This window comes from Stegostoma tigrinum, unplaced genomic scaffold (assembly GCF_030684315.1).
Source record: "Stegostoma tigrinum isolate sSteTig4 unplaced genomic scaffold, sSteTig4.hap1 scaffold_96, whole genome shotgun sequence".
NCBI classification, from domain to species: domain Eukaryota; kingdom Metazoa; phylum Chordata; class Chondrichthyes; order Orectolobiformes; family Stegostomatidae; genus Stegostoma; species Stegostoma tigrinum.
The window spans coordinates 1,146,809-1,168,350 of NW_026728820.1; the positions used below are offsets into that span (position 1 = coordinate 1,146,809).

General features: G+C 44.6%; 1 protein-coding gene and 1 long non-coding RNA gene across 2 annotated transcripts in view; both read left to right on the forward strand.

Moving 5' to 3' along the window:
• LOC132209458 (uncharacterized) overlaps window positions 1-21,192 on the forward strand; it is a 59,414-nt gene extending 38,222 nt beyond the window's left edge. The window contains exon 3 of the long non-coding RNA XR_009445538.1: window positions 21,130-21,192. This is a non-coding gene — a long non-coding RNA (uncharacterized LOC132209458). The remainder of the gene's footprint in view (window positions 1-21,129) is intronic.
• Window positions 1-21,542, forward strand: part of LOC132209457 (uncharacterized) — a 445,383-nt gene that overhangs the window by 291,540 nt on the left and 132,301 nt on the right. The gene's annotated exons all lie outside the window — the stretch shown is intronic.

Here is a 21,542-nt window from a genome sequence, read left to right on the forward strand (position 1 = left end):
TCCAGACCCATTGCAATATGGTTCACTCTTGACTGCCCCCTGAAATGGCTCGGCAAGCCAGTCAAACTACTACAAAGCCCATACAAAGGGACTAAAGTAGATTGACTGGTCAGCGTCAAACCAATGGTAAACCTAACCCCCCCTGACGCTGCAAAGCCTTCCTTATTAACATCTGCACCAAAATAGGGAGAGCTGTTCCACAAACGAGGCAATCAACAACCTGTCATTCTCATGCTCACTGAGTCATAGCGGACAGACAATAACCCAGACACCACCATTACCACCCTGGGTGTGCCCGGTCCAACAGGACAGACCTGACAGAGATGGTAGCACAGAAACTACAGCCAAGAAGCAATTACCCTGCGAGTCCCTGGTTTTGATTCTAGCCCATATGAAGTCTGATGGCGTCAAATCAAACATGAGCAAGGAAACATCCCACTGATTACTCCCTACAACCACTCCTCACCCTTTCTCCACAGCTGCTCCATGTTGAACATCACTTGGAGGTGGCATTGAGGGTGTTAAAGGCACACAGGGCTCTCTGGGTGACGGACTTCACTACTAACTCTGCTCTGGACTGTTTCATTAAGTACCCTACTGATCGAATTGGTCAAGTCTGAAAGGATGAGCCTGCTTGACTGGATCTGTGGCAGGTGCTGAAAGAACCAACAAGAGGGAAAAATCTATTTGATCTTGTTCTCACCAAGAGGTGTCTGTCCCTGATTGTATTGGTGAGAGAGACCACTGCACAGTCTTTGCGGAGACAAAGTCTTGTTTTGGCTTTGAGTGTACCCTCCATTTTGTCATGTGGCACTAACACCATGGTAGATGGGACAGGCTTCAAACACATCTAGCAGCTCAAGACTGGGCATTCCAAAAGGGCATCAGCTTAAGACTGGGCATTCAGAAGGGGCATCAGCTCAAGATTGGGCATTCAGAAGGGGCATCAACAGCAGCGGAATTTTACTCTTACATAATCACATCCAGACATATCCCCCACTCTACCCTTACCATCAAACTAGGGCAACAACCCTTCTTCCGTGAAAAGGGCAGGAGGACATGCTAGAAGCAATGCCAGACATAGCTAAAAATGAGGTGTCAACCTGATGAAGCCACAACATGGGACTACTTGCATGCCATTCAGTGATAGACAGAGCTAAGGTCAGCCCAGAAACAAATCAGCTCTAAGCCCTGCTTTCCCAGCACATCCAAACAGCTAACAGCAAACTGGGGCCACTGTCTTGATTAGTATAACCCCGACAATACTTGAGCAGTGTGACTCCAGCCCAGCTAAAACAACCCACTTGATTGGTACCCCATCCACCAACTTCAACAGTCATGCCCTCCAACCACAGGATGGACAGTGACAGCTACCATGTGGAAAAAGCAGTGAAATACTCTCTATAGCTCCTTTGACAGTACCTTCCAAATCTGCGACCTCTCCCAGCTCGAAGGATTGGGCCAGTAGATACATAGGATCACCACCACCTGCAGGTTCCCCTCCGAGTCACACATGATCCTGACTCAGAAATATTTATCATTATTCCTTCACTGTCAACTGGGGCAAAATCCTGGAAATTCCTTTCATGTGGTGTTTCCACATTTCAGAACATGCAGTGATTCAAAAAATGCTTCTCACTACCTTCGCTGGTAGTCAAAGGTGATTATCGATGAACAATCAATGTTAATGTAGCCAGAGATTCCCAGGTCCCGTGAATGAATTTTAAAAAAATAGATTTCCTAACTTGATTCTGTATTCCTTACTACCCTTACCTAAATAAATAAACTCAGATTTGAGATTTTCAGTTGATCCTCACATTTAACAGCTTTTTGAGGGGGTTTGAGTTGGTGGGGGTGAGGTCCCAATTTCAGGATTCAACTCTGCAGTGGGTGAAGAAATGCTTTCTGACATCAGCCTGAACAGCCTAGCTCTAAGTTTAACATTATATTCCCTTATTTCAGACTGTATGACCAGAAAAAAATAGTTTCTCTTCATATACCTCATCAAATCATTTTAAGCAGATCAATTTGTAAACTCCCTAATCTTCTAAATTTGGGAATTAAGCCAAGTTTTTGCAGCCTGCCCCACACTTTAACTCTTGTAGCCCCAATATCATTGTGCAGACAAAAACATCCCAAATACCCTCTGATAATCTGGAATTGTTAAGCAAAGCTGAGAGAAAAATATTGACCTACACTGTATTCAAACTTGGGCACTGCTACTGAATTTCTTGAAATAATACCATGAAATATTCAATCCAATGTTGAGGTTGAAATTGACTGATTCCTGGGATGGCAGGATTGTTGTATGAAGAGAGTCAAGATCAATTAGAACTGTATTCAGTGCTGTTCAGCAGATTGGGGGTGGCGGGGGGGGGGAGGGGTGCATCCGAAACACCTGTAAAATTCTAACTGGGATAGGCAGAGTAAACCCAAGAAAGGATATTTCTGAGGAGTGGGGAGTTCAGAACCAGGAATGATAATGTAAAGATATGGGTAGGCCATTTAGGACTTAGATGAGGAGAGATTCCTTCACGCAGAGAGTGGTGAGCCTGTGGAATTCACTGCCAAAGAAATCAGCTGGGGCCAATACATTGAATATTTTCAAGAAGGAGACAAGCATAGTTCCTACAGTGAAAGGGATGAGACAGTATAGTTAAAAGAGGGAACAGGGTACTTGAGTTGGATGACCAGCACGATCATAATGGCAGAGCTGGCTCAAAGGGCTGAATGGCCTACTCCTATTCCTATTTTTTTGTGTTTCTATCCAGAAAGGGTATAATAGAACAAAAACAAAGATGCTGGAAAAGCTCAGCAGGTCTGGTAGCATCTGCAAAGGGCAAAACAGAGTTAATGTTTCGGGTCCAGTGACCATTCCTCAGAACTCTTCAGGTTTTTTTAATATGGGAGTATGATAGAATTGGTTTTTGCCAGCTCAGTCTCATCATGGCCTTCTCAATGTTTCATCGTGTAGGATATATTTCCTGACTCCTGTGTAGAATTATGTTGAATTTACAGCACAGAAACAGGCCATTCTGCTCAACTAGGGTAAGCTGCTATTTATACTTCGTATGAGTCCTCATACCTTGCTCATCTTCACTTTATCAGCACGTCCTTCTGCTCCTTTTTTATTCATGTACTTGTCTAACTTCCATTGTAAGCCCACCATTGTTAGTCACCATCATCAGCTATCCCTGCATTTGAGGATGATGTCTACTCAGGATTGCAAATTTCTGCTGTGGGTCTTCATGTGGCTGAACTGTAATCAACATGGCTTAGAGTAGGATTTCCAACCTTCTCGGATTTCTCTGGAATTCCTTGAGGATTGAAGATTGTGAGAGAAAAATCCAGGGACGTTGAAAATGGTGTTTCTTTGAATACTTCAATTTCTTAATGAAACAAATTTTGGAAATAGAGGAAAACAGTCCAGTACTTGGACATCTTGTGTGATTATAGTCCAAGAATATGTTCTGTGGCAATTCCGGTTGACAGTCATGCGGTAAAAGATCTTTATCCTGGTAAAAGAAATTTCAATGTTTTGCAATGTGTTTTTGTAAAAAAATAACTCATGGGATGTTGGTGACAAAGTCGACATTTGCTGATCATTGTTTATTGAACTTGCGAAAGGGGCTGCCTTGCTGAATTGCTGGCAGTTTGTGCAGTGAAAGTGCTCTCAGTGATGCTGATAGATGGGGTGGTTTCCGAACTCATTGCAAAACATGCATTTACAATGCAATTTCTACACATGGAGCTCTGAAACCAGCTGGAACTCACTGATGTCAGGCCCAGCGAGCTCAGGACCCTCAATGTCAGTTTCATCCTATTGCAGCTCAAGGAGCGTGTAACCTTGAAATCAGAGCTAGGCTGTTCCAGACGTACTTCTTGAACAAAGGTTGCTGAAAGCATTGGAAAGCTCTTCCCCTCAAAACCTATCGAGGTGGGAGATCAATCCTTTTTGTCTGTTTGAGTTTGGAATGCATATTTATTGTTCATCCCTATCTGCGCTTGAGAAAAAGGTCATGAACTGCCTTCTTGAACGTCTGCTTTTGATGTGGTGTAGGACATCACAGTGTTGTCAGAGAGGGAGTTTGAAGGATCTGACTCAGCAGCAAAGAAGCAGCGATATAGTTCCAAGTACGTATAGTGAGTGATTTTAAGGTGGTGCTCCCATGAGTCAGTTCTCCTTGTTTATCTAAATAGTAGTGATCACCAGTTTGGAAGGTGATTGAGATTTTATAAGAGTCTTATTGAAGCAAGTTGGGCTTTTGGAGTTAAATCAGAGAACAGTCATGATGGAATTGAACAGTGGAAGAAGTTCAAGGACTGAATGGCCTCCTGTTCTTATTTTCTGGACAGATAAAACAGAGCACGTGCACACACAACTCAACTTTCCTGGATATGACTGACCGCCTCAGTCAAAAGGTTGAAAATTAAGTGTGAAGTAAAAGTGCCATTATAATTCACACAAAACCAAAGCAATCAATTTGTACGATTAAGCACCAACTTCCCTGTTTGAGTGCAAGTGTTCCTTCTCTTCATTGTTGAACTTTGATTGCATTTTTAAATTTTTTAAAATGACCTTTGTTTTGCTTAGTTCTTTAACTAAATGAGACATTAGATTTTCATCCCAAGTACAGAAAAACCTCATGCATAGATTGTTATGTGGCCTATTTTCAACCAGCTATTGTTTCAAATCTGGCCTTGCTACTGTTCCAGGCTGTCAGAAATCTAATGACTTTGATATAGTATTTTATTCAGGAAAGCTGCTGCTGTTTCTAAGACACAAGGAGCCTAAAGGTTTACGGTGACTTAAATAGACCGGGCAACAGCAATGTCACATGCTGACTATCAGTTGTCACCCTTCTATTGACAAGTGTTTTTGTTTCCCATTGTAATTAGTTCCGTTCAATGCAATGTGTTTTCCTAGCTAGCTCAATGACGAGGTGAAGATCTCTGCCCTTAGTGTCCTGGATGATTGTCAAATAAACAGATATTCTGATCTGTCTTTATGAGAGCAGATTTTTCTTTAACTCTTGATTTATTTCTGTTTTGTTAAATCAACAAACTTCTGGTTTGGCAACTTTTTTTGTTTCTCTCCGAGTGTGAATGTTATTGATAAGTGGACCAAAATGATGCTTTCCAGGAGTAAGTAAATGCAGTCAAGTGTCTGGATGATCCTAAGGGCTAATCTTTAGGAACCTATCAGCAGAGCTGCTAAAACTGGCACGAACTAACAGATTCTGTACACTTCACATTCACTTGTCATCTGTAATCAAAGTTGCATTTGTATAGTGCCTTTGCCATAGCTACCAAGCCCCAAGGCATGTCAGAGGAGCAGAATCAAACAGCGAGCCATACTGAGTGAAAGAAAGTGTTTGAGAAGTATCTTATAGGAGGAGACAGGGATAAAGAGGTCTCTGGAATGAATTCCAAACCTCAGGTTGGAAATGGCTGAATGCTTGACCAGCAATGGGTCAAAGGAGTAAGGCTTGCACACAAGGCCTGAGTTGTAGGAGATCAGAGATCTGCTTGTTTAAGAGGAGGTTGTAGAAGTAGTGTCCTCAACAACTGACCAAATGCAGCTTTGCAGAATACCACACTGCCTACATGAAAATCTGTTGGATGTACTACTTCTACATATCTGAAGCCAGTAATCAACAGTAACAATGCATTTAGCTGTAGCTGCTCTTGTATGCTAAATGCTGATTTCTGATATGCGCTCATTTATCAGAGTGTGGCTGGAAGATATTTTGATTTGTCTCATGTAAAGTTTGAAGATCAGGTCCTCCTCACTGATAATTCAGTTCGTAGAATCCCCACAGAATGGAAGCAGACCATGCGACCCATTGAGCTCACACTGACCTTCCAAAGAGTATCCCACCCAAACCCAACCCCCTATCACCGTCACCCTGCATTTCCCATGGTTAACCCACCCAGCTTGCGCATCCCTGGACACTATGGACAATTTAGCATGGCCAATCCACCTAACCTGCACTTGTTTGAACTGTGGAGAAAACCAAAGCACCTGGAGGAAACCTACACAGACAGAGGGAGAACGTGCAAACTGCACACAGACACTCATCTGCGAACCTGGGTCTCTGGCACTTGAGGCCTAACCACTGAGTCACCATACTGCCCCTTCCACTGTATATCAGAAACCCAATTTTTCTCCTTTATCTCATTGGTTCTACATTGCTACAGGCCAAGAAGCATTCTCATTTCCTTTGCCATTTTCACAAGTTTCTTCCAGAGAGGTGGAAGGACTGTTCACACACAACAGCCAATGGCCTCAATCCAGTTTTTAGTAGGCCCACTGGTCAGTGTTGAATCTTTTCAGAATGTCGTCTTTGCATCTGTATATTCTGTTGGTGCAGAACCAATTTTGACAACAGAAAATGGGGTCTTGTTTGCTTCCAAATGTTTTGTGGCTATTTTGTGCTGGAGAATTGTGATAATAGCTGTATATTTGTCTTGGACTTCACCTCAATCCAAGCTGACCCAAAGCCCTGTTTGAGATTCTGTGAAATTCCAGCACTGACAGATTTAATGCAAAGAACGGCACAGATCCATAACCATCGGCTTAACGGAGCTTTAATCAACTTAAGTTCAGAAGACTATTTTTAACTTCTCTCTAATCTGTCTATATTGCAGTATAATTTTTTTCTAATGTTTCTACTGTAAAAATGCACTTGTATCCAAACAATGCAACATTGTTTTCCATGACCACTTAATGAATATATGGCAGAGATCCTGAAAGCTTGCAATCACGTCATTGTTATGAGATTTTCGTTATATGAGGAATCTGATATTGTGCTCGATTTTTCATCTCCCTTTTGTCGTGATTCTATTCTGTATTGCAAACCATTATCTTCAAACCCAAAACAAACTACGCTTCCTGGCCACAGATTCCTTTTCCTGGCATCTGTCAGAGGCTGGAGCCTGTTTGCGCATTCGGTGGTGTCATATGTGACTCTGAGATGAGCTTCCAATCACTTATCCACAACGTAGAGTCAGACCTGCCCAATTCCCCCTTTGTAACATCATTTGATTTTGCCCCTCTGAGCTCTTTCCTACCACCAACGTCACCTCCAACCCACTCCTTTTTTGTGTCTCTGTTTGATTAAAACCTGTATAATTTTTTTTTAGTTCCCCGCCGCATCCCAAAACCAGTTCAGTTCGTCCCCTCCCCCCACTGCACGACACAACCAGCCCAGCTCTTCCCCTCCACCCACTGCATCCCAAAACCAGTCCAGCCCGTCTCTGCCTCCCTAAACTTTTGGGATGCAGTGGGTGAAGGGGAAGAGCTGGGCTGGTTGTGTGGTGCAGTGGGGGGAGGGGACGAACTGGGCCCAGGTCGTCCCCTCCACCGACTGCACCACACCCATCCCTTCCTCCCACCCCAAGCCACACCTCCATCTCCTACCTACTTACCTCATCCCACTTCCTTGACCTGTCTGTCTTCCCTGGACTGACCTATCCCCTCCCTAACTCCCCACCTATACTCTCCTCTCCACTTATTTTCTTTTCTCTCCATCTTCGGTGTGCCTCCCCCTCTCTCCCTATTTATTCCAGAACCCTCACCCCATCCCCCTCTCTGATGAAGGGTCTAGGCCCAAAGCGTCAGCTTTTGTGCTCCTGAGATGCTGCTGGGCCTGCTGTGTTCATCCAGTCTCACATTTTATGATCTTGGATTCTCCAACATCTGCAGTTCCCATTATCACTTGACTTTGTGAACTGGCTGTGGTATGAGACCAACTCTAGTTGAAGAGATGCATTTCATAGGCATAGAGATATAAAGATTGCAGGAGATTTGTCTCGACATGGTCGGGGAAGAAAATCCATTGAGATAGACTTTACTACTCCTGGTGGATTAGGAAACTATAAAAATTGAGGGAAGTACCTGGAGAGGGCCACTTGAAGCTGCTAGAATGTAAAACATGGAAATACAAATCCATTGTAGGGTTGGAGCTACTGCATATGGTTTACAATGTGCATGGAATGTGCAATGTGTGGGTAAGTTTAAAAGGCAAATGATCCTTTTTGTAGTTCAAAATCTAAGTTGTCTTTCATAATAATGCTTAATCAATGGTGTTTTGGTCATCTGTTGCAGTACAGGTTTTAAAATATAAGTTTCAGTAGTGTTACTGTTTTTAACTATTAAATGGAATTCTGGCTTTCTTTTTGAATGTCATTGAGCTCAACAGTTATCATAATACAATCAAAATTTGTGTTTTCATGGCCAAAACATGGTTACATTGTTGCTTGCAGTAGTTTGCTGTTTTCTACTTTACAGTGGTGACTACAATTCAGAAAGTATTTCATTGGCTTTGATTGCTTTGAGATGCCCTGAACTTGTGAAAAGCATTGCACTAATGCAGTTTTTCTTTAAGACTGTTCCAATTAGTCTCTCAGGATGGTTGGATGACAAAAGGTTGTTGAATACTGATTCAAGGTAGTGGAACTCTAAGTCTGGGAGTGGGAAATAATGGAATCATAACTGCCGAGATTTTTTCCCCTTTTTGCTTTCTTTCTTCTCATGGGGAAATAAAGCACCCTATCCCCTGCAGTGCCCACTCTTTCGGTCCATTTTTTAAATAGAAATTATGATTGACCTACTTTTCTAATCAAACTGTTCAGAACTGCCTAACTTTCTAATGCTAGAGATAAACAGCTGACAATGATACACAAAGTATGCTTTTCTTTTCCCATATTCAAAGTTCTTCACCTTGCTCAGATTTAAACAAGCTGGATGATCTGCAGTTCTGAATAAAGTTGCTGTGATAGGTACATTAGTATGATATAAGGCCCATAAATGCAAAATTAGTAGAGGGTTAGCGCAGAGCAGTCAAATCTCTGCAATGCCAACAGAGGCATTCATGACCAGCAACAGAAGCATCCACTGGAACCCTATTTAAACACAGAGAGCAGGATTCACCTTTTTAAGAGCTGCAAAGATCCAAATGGGTGATGTGAACGAATAAATATCATTCTTAACAATTCTCATGTGTTGGCTTTTACAGGATGTTTTAATCTTTCAGATCTGCGTCAGATTGTTTTGCAACAATGCTTGTTATGAGAGCAAATTGGCCAATTAAAGCTGAATTAATGCAAAAATGTTTACGCATTCTGAATTGATGTTTGAAATAATTCGTGTATTAAAAATGAACTGTACTCATTAGAGCGCACTCCAAACGTGAAATAATAAGCAGGAACCGTCCATTGTGCAGTGAGAGGTGCTGATTGTGGCTGCGTGTTGGAGCTTTTAAGGTTGAAAACTGCCCTTTGCTTCACCTTAATAATAAAATGTGAGGCTGGATGAACACAGCAGACCCAGCAGCATCTCAGGATGCTGCTTGGGCCTGCTGTGTTCATCCAGCCTCACATTTTATGATCTTGGATTCTCCAGCATCTGCAGTTCCCATTATCACTTTGCTTCACCTGCTGGTCTATTTTAGACATGACTGGCAGAACACTCCAAAGACATGAGCCTCTGGCATTGCCTTCAATGTTCCAAGTGTCTTTCATGGAAACCCGTGGCTCCTTCATGATTGAAAATCAGTAAGTAAGTGGTCTCTCAGTGCATGCTGGAAACAACAGACTGGCATCAGGAAATGACGACAAAAGCTTTTGGTTTGTCGCAAACTCCTAAATGGCATCCTGATATCTGTCAGGCAAGCCACCACGCTAGTCTGCATTTGTTGTATTTTCTGCAGTGAACAACATTTCCACACAAGATGGTTGACATAAGCAGTAGGAACTGCAGATGGTGGAGAATCTGAGATAACAAGGTGTAGAGCTGGATGAACACTGCAGGCCAAGCAGCATCATAGGAGCAGGAGACCTGATGTTTCGGGCCTAGGCCCTTCTTCATAAATTTCTGAAGAAGGGCCTAGGCCCAAAACGTCAGCTTCCCTGCTCCTATGATGCTGCTTGGCCTGCTGTGTTCATCCAACTCTACACCTTGTTATCTCTGGCTGAGATAGGAACAGGAACTGGACCTCAGCCTGTTACTCAAACTCTTCAAGTGCCTGAAACCACTGCACTGCTTGTAGGAGGGAGTAGCAGGGTTGTGTCTGGGCTCTTGCCTGGGGCTCACCCACTCCCATCTGTTTTCTTTCACTTTTTATTCTTTTTATTTCTGCTTTTTTTTCCTGGATTATCTTTTTGACGTGTGAGTCACCCGGATTGACATTGCAGTGAGCACGGGCCACGTGAAGACTGGTAGCTGCTTCCTGGCAGTCAGAAACCATGGCAATGGCATCAGGGACGTCCTCACGTGGGGCCAGCAGCTGCTGTGCACGCTTCAAGATGGCGGCACCGGCAAGAGAACACCTTGGGTGAAGGCAGCCAGAGCGAGGCTCTTGGCGAGGTGGTCGCCAGCAGAGCCAGGGACTCCTGGATGTGGTGGGCCTAGAGTGGGAACTCCTGGCATCATCAAGGTGGCAGTGCGGGCAGGCACCGCTGATTGCAGGCCTGGAGCAGGGACCCCTGGTTATTGGCAAGGTGGCGACGGATTGCAATCGGGAATTCCCGTATGTGGGGCGATTATGTGTTGAGCACGGGACTTGGTGACAGTGATGTGAGCCCCGTGGCAAGGCTCCTGAAGAGTGGCGACACCTATGTTGGTGGACCTGGCACAGATGGTGCAAGACGGCGCAAGAGGGCTGGCAGTGCAGATGTCTTTGGTGAGCCGGCTCAGAGTCATCCTGGAGGCAGTGGAACAAAAACTTTCTTTTTACTCTTTTTATTCTCAGACCATCCATAATGGCACTGTATTGCGGAAACAGTTGGAGCTTTTCACTGTATCTTAGCGTATTATTCACTGCAAGTGACAATAAATAATTCAATACAATTCACTGCGGGCAGCTAGAGGTGGGCTTTAAATATGGGTATAGCTACCATCACTGAAAACCCACCAATTAATAATGGACCAGGAGCTGTATGAAAATCTATCATGCTAGTACAGCTATAAAATACAAGACACAAACCGTTCAGTGTTGTTTTTTTTCTTCGCCTAATGTCCATCACTTCCATTAAATTCAGCGTTCAGTATAATACTGCAATTGTGCTTTCTGTGTTTGAATTTTCATTTGGAACGTTTTTGCATTTCTCACTGAAATTTCTTCGCATGGCGCTTTCATCTTTTGGTGCTCTCTCTCTCTCTCTCTCTCTCTCTCTCTCTCTCTCTGAGTCTCTCCAGCAGTGTTAGCTGTTGCTTGTCCTTTGAATGCAGAAACTTGGTCATTTCTGCACAAACATGATGAAAAGGTTCTGTGTCTAAGGGGAAATCCATTGATACATCAGGATAGTTTCTGCAAGTTATTATCTCCTACCCTCAGAAGTGAAATTTATGAGATATATTGCCTGGTAGTTCAGGGGTTCAAATCCCACAGCAGGGGACGACATATAGAGTGCTACACTGCCTGAGGTATTGTAATTAAGATGAAACATTAACCCTCTCAGCTCGATGCAAAAATCCCACATGTAATCATGGACATTCTTCTTGCTAATCTGGCTGGGATTTATTCCCACAATAAGTATCATGAAAGCAAACAAAAAAAAACAGATTTTCTAGTCGTTGTCATGTTACTGTGTGTGTGTTCTTTTGTTTATTTTTATTCAGTTGTGGGACGTGGGCCATCACTATCTGGGTCAGCATTATTGCCCGTCCCTGGTTGCCCTTGGGAAGGTGGTGGTGAGCTGCCTTCTTGAACCACTGCAATCCGCATGCTGTAGGTTGACCCACAATGCTGTTAGGGAGGGAATTCCAGGCTTTTGACCTAGCAACAGTGGAAAAAAAACAGTGATATATTTCCAAGTCAGGATGCTGAGTGGCTCGGAGGGGAACAGGCATGTGGTGGTGTTCCCATGTATTTGCTGTGCTTGTCCTAGATGGAATTGGTAGTGGATTTGGAAGGTGCTGTCTGAGAGTCTTTGGTGAATTTCTGCAGTGCATCTTGTAGATAGTACAGAGTGCTGCTACTGAGTGTCAGTAGTCGTGGGAAAGGATATGGGACCAATCAAGCATGCCGCTTTGTCCTGGAAGGTGTCAAGTTTCTTGAATGTTGGAGCTGCACCTGTCCAGGCGAGAAGGGTGTATTCCATCATATTCCTGACTTGTGTCTTGTCGACGATGCACAGGCTTTAGGGAGTCAAGAGGTAAATTATTCACCACAGTATTCCTCGCCTCTGATGTGCTCTTGTAGCCAATCTATTTGTGTGCCAAGCCTAGTTGAGTTTCTAGTCAGTGGTAACCCCCAGGAGATAATGGGAACTGCAGATGCTGGAGAATCCAAGAGAATAAAGTGTGAAGCTGGATGAACACAGCAGGCCGAGCAGCATCTCGGGAGCACAAAAACTGACGTTTCAGGTGTAGACCCTTCATCAGAGAGGGGGATGGGGAGAGGGTTCGGGAATGAATAGGGGGAGAGGGGGAGGCGGACCGAAGATGGAGAGAAAAGAAGATAGGTGGAGAGGAGAGTATAGGTGGGGAGGTAGGGAGGGGATAGGTCAGTCCAGGGAAGACGGACAGGTCAAGGAGGCGGGATGAGGTAGTAGGTAGGAAATGGAGGTGCGGCTTGAGGTAGGAGGAAGGGATGGGTGAGAGCAAGAACAGGCTAGGGAAGCGGAGACCGGCTGGACTGGTTTTGGGTTGCAGTGGGGGGAGGGGATGAGCTGGGCTGGTTTTGGGATGCGGTGGGGGAAGAGGAGATTTTGAAGCTGGTGAAGTCCACGTTGATTCCATTGGGCTGCAGGGTTCCCAAGCGGAATATGAGTTGCTGTTACTACAACCTTGGGGTGGCATTATTGTGGCACTGCAGGAGGCCCAGGATGGACATGTCGTCTGAGGAACGGGAGGGGGAGTTAAATTGGTTCGCGACTGGGAGGTGCAGTTGGTATACTGTATCCATTGTACCCTGTGTGGCTTCCTCTACATTGGGGAAACCAAGCGGAGGCTTAGGGACCGCTTTGCAGAACACCTCTGCTCGGTTCACAATAAACAACTGCAACTCCCAGTCGCGAACCATTTTAACTCCCCCTCCCGTTCCTCAGACGACACGTCCATCCTGGGCCTCCTGCAATACCACAATGATACCACCCGAAGGTTGCAGGAACAGCAACTCGTATTCCGCTTGGGAACCCTGAAGCCCAATGGTATCAATGTGGACTTCACCAGCTTCAAAATCTCCCCTTCCCCCACCGCATCCCAAAACCAGCCCAGTTCGTCCCCTCCCCCCACTGCATCACACAACCAGCCCAGCCTGTCTCTGCCTCCCTAACCTGTTCTTCCTCTCACCCATCCCTTCCTCCCACCTCAAGCCGCACCTCCATTTTCTGCCTCTGAACCTCATCCCACCTCCTTGACCTGTCCGTCTTCCCTGGACTGGCCTATCACCTCCCTACCTCCCCACCTATACTCTCCTCTCCACCTATATTATTTTCTCTCCATCTTCGGTCCGCCTCCCCCTCTCTCCCTATGTATTCCAGAGCCCTCTCCCCATCCCCCTCTCTGATGAAGGGTCTAGGCCCGAAACGTCAGCTTTTGTGCTCCTGAGATGCTGCTGGGCCTGCTGTGTTCATCCAGCCCCACATTTTGTTGTCTTCCTTTAGTTTGTTGTTTGATTACGAAATATACATGGTGAAAGGATTACCACATAGCACATTTTGCAGCATACCACATTAGTGGCGCCGATACGGTCATCAATGTAACGGAGGAAGAGATGGGGTTTAGGGCCAGTGTAGGTATGGAAGAGGGATCGTTCCATGTAACCTGCAAAGAGGCAGGCATAGCTTGGGCCCATGTGGATACCCTGGCCACCCACTTTGCCTGTAGGAGGTGGGAGGATTTGAAAGAGAAGTTTTAGTTTTCAAGGACCGCAACTACCCCCCACCCCCCCGCAGTGGTCGAAAACACCCTAGACCGGGTCACCCACATTTCCCACAACTCACCCCTCACACCCGCTCCCCGTAACAACAACCAAAACAGAGTCCTCCTCGCCCTCACGTACCACCCCACCAACCTTCGGATTCAATGCATCATCGCCGACACTTCTGCCATCTGCACTCTGACCCTACCACCGAAGACATTTTTTCCCTCGCCACCCTTAGGTGACTCCCTTATGCGCTCCACACTCCCCTCCAGCACCCCGTACACGCGGCACTTTTCCCTGCAACTGCAGGAAGTGCTTCACCTGTCTCGATACCTCCCCCCTGACCCCCATCCCAGGCGCCAAGAAGAAATTTCCACATCAAGCAGATGTTCACCTGCACACCTGCTAATGTGATATACTGTATTCGCTGTTCCCATTGTAGCCGCCTCTACATCGGGGAAACCAAGCGGAGGCTTCGGGACCTTTGCAAGTCACTAATGCACGAAAGAACTGCACCTACCAGTTGCGAACCGTTTCAACTCTCCCTCCCAATCCTCAGATTATATGTCCATCCTGGGTCTCCTGCAGTGCCACCAGAAGATTGCAGGAGCAGCACCTCATATTCCGCTTGGGAACCCTGCAGCTCAGTGGTATCAATGTGGACTTCACAAGCTTCAAAATCTGCCCTCCTGCTCCCGCAACCCAAAACCAACCCACCTATTCCATCCTGCCACCTCAAGCCCCACCCCCACCTCCTACCTACTAGCCTCTTCCCGCCCCCTTGACCTGTTCGTCCTCTCTGGACTGCCCTGTCTGCTCCCTAACTTCCCACCTGCACTCCATCCATGCTTCTTTGACCTGCCTGTCTCCTGTCCACCTATCTTTTCCTTTAACCAACTTCTATCCGCCTCCCGCTCTCTCCCTATTTATTTCAGAACCCCCTCTCCCTCCTCCATTTCTGAAGAAGTGTCTAGGCCTGAAACGTCAGCCTTCCTGTTGCTCTGATGCTGCTTGGCCGGCTGTTTTCGTCCAGCTGTACACCTTGTTACCTCAAAGAAAATCTCAGTGGCCCTGACCAGTTTTTCAATTCCTCTCACAAGGGAAGTACCAGAGGGTTGGAGAACAGAATGTGGTTTGACTTATCAAGATAAATGCAAAACTATTCAATTCCACTGGAGGTTTGAGATGCAGTGTTGATGTTTGTTCTATGTAGTAGCCTGGCCTTAACTTGTCCTGTGGTGAGATGTAATTTGAAGGGGATGCTGTGCTTTTTTTTTCTCGTTTTGGTACGGTATGTGTTACTTGACCTTGTCAGCCTATTTTATAGAGTCATAGTCGTACAGCGTGGAAATGGGCCCTTAGGTCCAACATAATCCCAAACTAAACTAGTCCCAACTGCCTCTTCGTGGCCCATATCCCTTCAGCCTTGTCCTATTTATAAACCTCGATCAGGTCACCTTTTATCCCCTTTGCTCCAGTGAAAAAAGTTCCAGCTGACCCAACCTTCCTTTATCACTGAAACCTTCCATGCTCAGCAACAATCTGGTAAATTTCTTCTGTGCCCACTCTTGCTTAATAATATCCTTCTAAAATAGGGCAACTGTAAATTTGTACTGTAGAAATCTTCAAGACGAGAAAAACATTAAAAGCAAACAAACCAGGAAATGAAGGGATCAAATTGTAGTTCAGGAAGTGGAAAAATGGAAGTGGCTTGAGTGCAGCAGGTTCTGGACTAACGTGCACTGTAGTTCTGAAAGGGCATTTCACCGGTGTGAGTGGAAAGTTGTAGATGAAATAGTGACTTGAATCTTCAAGTACGCTCTCTCTCCAATTGATGTTGGAAACTCCTTCATGTTTCTAATGACGAATCCCAGGTTTCGCTGCTGTTGTCTAGCTGATAGCCAGCCTTCAAACTGTTTCAAAGAGGAAAAGAACAAAGAAAATTACAGCACAGGAACAGGCCCTTTGGCCCTCCAAGCATGCGCCGTTCCAGATCCTTTATGTAAACCTGTCGCCTGTTTTCCAAGGATCTGTTCCCTTTGCTCCCTGCCCATTCATGTTTCTGTCTAGATACATCTTAAATGACGCTATTGTGCCCGCCTCGAACGCCTGCGTTGACAACGCGTTTCAGGCACCCACGACTCTCTGCATAAAGAACTTTCCACTCATATGCCTTAAACTTTTCCCCTCTCACCTTGAAATTGTGACGTCTAGTAATCCCCCCACTCTGAGATAGAAAGCTTCCTGCTATCCACCCTGCCTATACCTCTCATGATTTTGTCGACATCAATCAGGTCCCCCGCTTCAACCTCCGTGTTTCTCATGTAAATAATCCCAATCTACTCAACCTCTGTTCATAGCTAGTGCCCTCCATACCAGGTAACATCCTGGTGAACCTCCTCTGCACCATCTCCAAAGTATTCACGTCCTATTGGTAATGTGGCGACCAGAACTGTACGCCGTATTCCAAATGTGAATCAAAGTCCTATAAAACTGCAACATGACATGCCAACTCTTAACTTGATACCCCGTCTGATGAATGAAAGCGTGCCGTATGCCTTCTTGACCACTCTATTGACCTGCGTTGCCACCGTCTGGGTGCAATGGACCTGAACACCCAGATCTCTCTGTGCATCAATTTTCCCCAGGGCTTTTCCATTTCCCGTACAGTTCGCTCTTGAATTGGATCTTCCAAAATGCATCACCTCGCATTTGCCCGGATTGAACTCCATCTGCCATTTCTCCACCTAACTCTCCAATCTGTCCATATTCTGCATTCTCCAACAGTCCCCTTCGCTATCCGCTACTATCTGTTTTGCATCGGTTTTGCACAAAACTAGATTTCTGTTCTATTTTTGCAAGTGAATTGTTTCAAATTAGTTGCTGTTCTTTGTAAATCACAATCATGAATGCACATCCAAGCAGTGGGGAGAGGGTGAGAATGGATTTGAGACGTCATGAAGTCGGAGATTTGTTATAATCCGCAAATATTGTCATTATAATTTTTAAAATTCACGAGCATGTCATTGATATTGCTTTCTTGGGCTGCATTTGCTATCCATCCAGAATTGCTGTTGAGAAGGTTGTGGAGAATCGGCCTGTTGAATAGCTGCAATGCACGTGGTATGAATATATTAATGAACTACTGAGGACAGGAGATGAATTGCTTTTACTCAGTGGAAATGAAGGAACAGTCATACAGTTCCAGATCAGGATTCTGCTGATTTTGACAGGGAACATGCAGATTCTGGAGCTGCTGTTTAAATATTTTTGGGTGGTAGGGTTCACACAATTATCAGGTACTGTGGAAGGAGTTTGATGAATTGGTGCATTGTCTCATTGTAACTCCCCATCTCAAACAACAGTTCATTGTCGATCCATTGTTAATTGTAAATTTTCAGTTCGACCGAAAGGAAAAACAGTATTGAGGGATATGGACCAAAGGCATTATGGAGGTAGGCCACAATTAAGTTATAACCTCATTGGATGGTAGAAAGTGTTTGAAGGGTTGAATGGCTGACTTGTTTTCCTATATCCTTACGTAAGAAGGGGGATCAATCAATGGGATGATTTGACTGCATTGCTGTCGTTTATCGATAGTGTTGTCTGAGTCGCACTCGTTCAGCTGAGTGAAGAGTATTTCATTGGCACCCGGATTTGGAGTTTATCGGCAGTGGACAGATGTTGAGAAGTCTACTTGCTGTAGAATCTATTGTCTCTGATCTACGGTTCCAGTCACATTGATTAACATAGATCCAAGAACACTTCAGCAGAGGAACAGGCCCTTTGGCATGCAATGTTGTGCCAAACATGATGCCAAATTTAGCTAAAGCCTTCTGAATGTCCTTGATTCATATCCCTACATTCCTTGTATATTCATGTACGTATATAAAAGTGTCTTAAACGGCCCTATTGTATCTGCTTCCACAGCCACCCCGGCAGTGCTTTTCAGACTCCTACCACTCTCTGTATATAAGAATTGTCTCTGACATCTCCTTTGAACTTTCCTGCTCTCACCTTAAATACATGCCCCCAGTTTTAGACATTTCAAATCTGGGAGAAGGATTACAGTCAGAATCTGTCTATGCATGTCATAAATTTGTAAACCTCTATCAAGTCTTCCCTCAACCTCTGCCACTGCAGAGAAAACAGCCTGAGTCTTTCCAGCCTCTCCTTTCTAGCTCAAGCCCTCAAATCCAGGCAACCTCTTTTGCACCGTATTCAAAACCTCCACGTCCTTCCTGTAACATGACGACCAGAATTGGATACAATTCTTCAGAGTGCAATACTTAAGGCCGAACCAAAGTGTTCTCAAGCTGGAACATGACATCCTGATTCTTGTGCTCGATTCCCGAACTAATAAAGGCAAGCATGCCATGCGTCTTCTTTGCCACTCTATCAACTTGTGTGGCCCCTTTCGGGGAGCTATGAACTGAATCCCAAGATCCCTGTGTACACAAATGCTGCTCAGGGTCCTGCCATTAACTGTATATTTTTCCTTAACATTTAATTTCCCAAAGTGGAGCACTTCACACTTAATGGATTAAAATTCACTTGCCATTTCTGCAACGGATCTGTATCCTTCTGTATCCTTTTATGACTTTCTACCCTAACTACCACTCTACCAATCATTCTATCGTCTAAAAACTTACTAACCCATCCATCTATCTTGTCACCTCAGTCATTTTATATATATACCACAACAGCAGAGGTCCCCGTACAGATCCCTGCAGAACACAATAGTCCTGGATCTGCAGCCTAAAAAGCACGTTTCCACCACCACCCTCTGCCTTCTCTGGGCAAGCCAGTTGTGAATCCAAGCAGCTAAGTGACCACGGACCCCATGGATCTTAATCTTCTGGATGATCCTACGGTGAAGCGCCTTGTTTTAAGCCTTGCTAACATCCATGTCAACAATATCCACCACTCTATCTTCAATGATCACATTAGTTACCTCCTCAAAAAATTCAATCAATTTAGTAAGACATGACCTGCCCTGCACAAAGCCATGCTGACTGTCCCTAATTGGGCCATGCTGTTCCAAATACAGATAAATACAATCCCTAAGAATTCTGTCCAATAGCTTCCCAATGAACGATGAGAGACTCTCTAGTCTATAGTTTCCTGGATTGACCCGATTTACCTTCTTGAACAGAAGAAGAACATTTAGCAACTTGCTCGTCCTCAGTACATCTCCAGTGGTTACCAAGGATACAAAGATATTGCTGAATGCCCCGACAATCTCCTCTCTCACCTCGCTCAAAATCCTTGAGTAGATACCATTGGGTCCTGAGGACTTATCCACCTTAATGCTCTTTCTTGATCTCAAAATGCTGTTATCATATGAGCATGCTCCACACAAATCCCACTATCCTCCACACCCTTCGCCTGAGTGAATAGTGATGCACAGTACTCATTTCGGATCTTGCCCATATCCTCTGCTTCCGTACACAAGTTCCCTCCTTTATCCTGAATGATCCTACTTTCTCACTATTTATCCCCTTGTTTTAGATGTATGCACAGAATGCCTTGGGATTTCCTTCAACCCTCCTTGCCAAGGTCATTTCATCGCCCTTTCTTTTTCTGCTTTTTCTAATGTCGGCCCTGTTCGATTTTAGTTTCCTAAACCTGACATATTTCTGTTTTTGTCCCTTTTGACTAACTTCACAACCTCCCCAATTATCCAAGGGTCTTTACCTCGCCATCCTTGTCCTTCCTCCTTCCTGATCCTAAACTCGTAAGCAGGCCTTTAAACAATTCCCATATGGCAAATGTGACAGCTCCCCCCAATTAACACTCCCCAGCTCCTACCTAAAATTGATATAATTTACTCTCCCCCAAGGTCCTGACTTATCCTTCTTCATAGCAATCTTAAAATTGAAGGAGTTGTGATCACTATTTCCAAAATGCTTTCCCACACTTCTCACCAGTTACCTGACCAGGACAAAGTCCAGCATGGCCCATCTTCTATCCATATACTGTGTCAAGAAACTCTCTTGGATAGACTTAATTAAATTCTTAAGCTCACGGATTCTGTGACAGTCAAAGAGAAGCAGTGAATTTTTCTAACCTCATTTCCAACACCTGGCGCATAGCCTTGCGTGGCTTGGATAGCACTTGTACATTTAAAACAAAAATGTAAGGATGATGTTCAGGTAAGGACATGGAATTTTGTGATGTGGTCATATTCTCTCTTGTTGGAGCTGATTGCTGCTTAGCACTTGTGTGGTGCAAATGTTACTTATCGTTTATCAGGCCAAGCCTGATCGTTGTGCAAGTCTCACTGTATTTTCTCATCATTGATTTCACTGTTGGAAAAGTCATGAATTCTGCTGGACACCTGGACAATATTCAATGAACATTCATGTCTCCACTTTGGTTCAAATGAAGACATGACTTCAACCAGTGCAGGTATCCAGTGAATGCCACTGACTCAATTTTCTATTCCTCTGCTTCACACCACATTCAATCAGAAGTTGCCAGAGTGGAAAGGACAGATTGCACTTTCCTTCCTTTTCAAGCTCAGGATCTCTGATCATATTTGTGGTAAATCCTGAATGAGGTTATGAGAAGTGTGAGCCTGACGAAAAGTAAACTGAGCCTTAGTGTGCAACTGTTTGACAGCACTGTCATCCAGATGTTGCATTACTTTGCTGATGATTGAGAATACATTGAGGCCATAATTGGTCAGCACAATTTGTCTGACTATTACATGATAGGTCATCTTTCTCTGAAATGTGAGTGTCGCAAGTGTTTAAAAATGTACTGGAAAACATTTACTGTTGGTGTGCTGACCTTGGGGCACATTGTTCCAATACAGTTTGTCGGATGCTGCCAGGTGCCATGGCATTTGCAGTATCCCGAACATTCAGTCTTGTCATTGCGTGAAATAACTTGAATTGCGTGTAAGTTAAGATCTGTGATGCCTCCTCAGGATGAGGGCAAGAAGATCATCCAGACTGATGCTCTGAATCGTTTGATCTGCCTCTTCACCTTTTGTTCGTAACATCTTGTAATAACTGCCATGTAGCCTGATGAGAAACTAAAGCTCATCTTGATTCATTTGCATTCGAAGGTACCTATTTTTCCCAAACAAAAGGACCCATCACTGAGCGGGAAGTATGGAGCATGTTATAGACATCAGTGGTGAGACAATGGTGGATCTTGACCAGAAAACCATTGTTGTGTTGGTGAAATGCAAACAAAAATCTATATGATGTAAACTTTATTCTCAGCTAATCCCTTTCTCAAATGACAGATTCTGATGTTGGTTCCTGGAAAGCCTCCATTGTTGGAGGACGAGAAGCCGTATCCAATTGAAGCAGCACAGGCTTCTGCGATGACTGTGGAAACCACTGCTTATGCCTTGCTTCAAGCATTGTCAAGGAATGATATTGACTATGCAACACCGATTGCGAGGTGGCTAACGATGCAACAGAACTATGGTGGTGGATTTCACTCGACGCAGGTAAATGCTTGAGATCACAACAACAGGCATTCAGATATTTCCACTGATCATGTTACTAACTGGTGGTTGTTGCAGTTTGCAATCAAACTGGACACTGCATTTTCATCTGCAGGTTTGGTGCATTGGCACAAATACCAGTTCTTCAATGGTGTTAATCCTTGGTTAAATTCTTACATGCACTTTGCCTGTGCATCACTTTTCCT